Source organism: Colobus angolensis, unplaced genomic scaffold, assembly GCF_000951035.1.
Source record: "Colobus angolensis palliatus isolate OR3802 unplaced genomic scaffold, Cang.pa_1.0 Scaffold392, whole genome shotgun sequence".
Taxonomy (NCBI): Eukaryota; Metazoa; Chordata; class Mammalia; order Primates; family Cercopithecidae; genus Colobus; species Colobus angolensis.
In genome coordinates, this window is record NW_012117288.1 from 209,603 (window position 1) to 209,898 (window position 296).

Sequence of the window (296 nt, forward strand, 5' to 3'; positions counted from 1 at the left end):
ATCATAAACAAGTGGGGTTTATCCCCAAATACAGGGTTGGTTTGACATTAAAACGTCAGTTATTCACTACATTAAAAAACTAAAAGAGAAGAACCATATGATCATCTCAGTAGATAGAGGCATTTGATAAAATACAACATTCATTCCTGATTTAAAAATAAAAATCCCTCTCAGTAACCAAAGAATACAAGGGAACGTCATCAGCATGATAAAGAGCATCTCTGATAAACCTACAACTAACATGTGTCATGATGAAAAACTGAATACTTTCCCTGTAAGATCAGGAACGATACAGG